Source organism: Hypanus sabinus, unplaced genomic scaffold (genome assembly GCF_030144855.1).
Source record: "Hypanus sabinus isolate sHypSab1 unplaced genomic scaffold, sHypSab1.hap1 scaffold_929, whole genome shotgun sequence".
In the NCBI taxonomy this organism is placed as follows: Eukaryota; Metazoa; Chordata; class Chondrichthyes; order Myliobatiformes; family Dasyatidae; genus Hypanus; species Hypanus sabinus.
In genome coordinates this window covers 165031-167098 of record NW_026781782.1, presented here as the reverse complement: position 1 = coordinate 167098, position 2068 = coordinate 165031, and positions in this window count along the sequence as shown.

The window sequence follows — 2068 nt, the reverse complement described above, 5'->3', positions numbered from 1 at the left end:
CAACATGTTCTTCGCCCCTCTCATCTCTGGACTGAGGAAGAATGACTTTGCTAGTTAACCTCCTTATTCACGACTCATTTCCATATTATGTGTCATTTTCCCTGCTTCTAAAATTTGTTGAAAACACCCCTGTCCTTTAAAGACTGTAAGCAGAATGGGGAACCACCTGTCGGATGTTCAACGAAGCAGGGTCAGAAACCCGAGGGGGGTCTACACAGGGCAGAGATTGGGGCTTTGGATTCTGAACGTATGATGAGAAGGGAAGCAGCAGCGGGGCGTGGCAACGAATGACAGAGTAGCAACATTTGGAAGCTGATTGACAGAGAATATAATTTGGTTGTCTGACTGATGACACAAACCATGCCTGTGGTGAGGTGCTCCACTGGTTGAGGAACATGTATGTGTTGGGAATGGTTTAATCTGCTGGGGGAGTTGATCGTGTTTGGTTATCCCGTAATATTATAACCGGATGGTTATTATGGATTGTTCTATCTGAAATAATGTATTGATTATCATATAATATGTAAGATCTTGACACTAAAACTGTATCGGGCTTGAATTTATGGTACCTTTATGAAGTGATGGGCATTCATGAGTTTGTATTTTAAAGCAAGATTTTGGTAAATGATATTTGCCATTTGTTTGTACCTTTGTAAGTAATCAGATTGAGTTAAACTACTGCAGGATCCTGGAGTGTGTTGGATTGTGTCTGGTTTCTCTGGCATTTTCTGCACTAACTGCCTCGTTTGTTAATATTTCATGTATTTTTTGATGTTTTCCCCCTTTTGTCAAACGTCCTTTATTTCTGCAAGGAACACCTTTCTTTTTTGGGGAGAGGTCTCCAACTCTCAGTCAGGTGCTCAAGGCTTCCTTGTCACCATCTAGTCTACTCAGATCGTTGGGATATCTCCCATGGAGGGTCATACTCATTCCACTGGTTAATGTTTTCTTCCAGAGTGATGATTTATTGTTCTGAGTTGGCCTCACATGTACGTGTTCTGGTCTGTATTTCTTATCACGATTGCAAATACACACATGGAGTGCTGAATCCTGTTCATTTTTGATGAAAATATATACTTAAAAGTTTTATCTGTTTTTCTTGTTTTTTTTTATTGAAGTTCATCGTCAAACATTTCCAGAAGGTGTATTTCAGACATTGTAGATATATATCATATAATCATATATGTCACAAATCTCAGCATTGAATTTATCTGAGGTATACACTTATAGAAAAGAGTGAAAGAAAAAAACAAGCAAAAGGAAAAAAAACTATGTACAAGTAGGGAGTGATCTTTTTTTAACAACATATTAAATGATTTGTGAGAATAAAATCAGGCCTATGAGGCATTATGTAGTTAAACCATTTTTCCCAGTATGAATCAAATTGTTCCAGATTATGATTATCTTCTCCATTTCGTAAATGTCCATTGTAATTTCCATCCATGTATTTAACCTTGGGCTCTCCTGTGATAACCATATCCCAGTAACAGTCTTTTTACCAGCCACCAACCACATATTCATTAAATATTTATCTTTTTTCAACTATTCTTGAGGTATATATCCAAAATATATGGTCTTACTCCCCAAGGGTATTTCACACTTAAAGATGCCATGTCGGGCATTGTGTATCCCCCTCCAATAGTCTTTGATAGCAGGGCAGTCACAAAAAAATATAATAATGATTTGCATTTCGATTTCCACAGTTTCTCCAGCAAACAGCGAGGTTACTATCATAATGGGATTTCTAAGAGGGTGTAATAAAATATCTTATCAAGTTTTTCTGTCCGAACTCCCTCCATTTCTGTGAACTGGTACACTTCCATTGATACCTCCATATTGTTGTCCATTCTTCCTCAGATATAATTATCCCTCCTTCCTTCTCCCATTTTGTTTTAAAGTATGAAGTCAAATGTATTTTAAGATTTGACAAACCCTTATTCATGCTTGAAATAATTCCACTACCGTTATCTGAATTATATAGCTTTTCTAAACAGCTCTAACATGCACGTACTTGCCTTGGTTACAATCTTAAGCATCCTATTAACATACTGTCGCATCTATAAATACT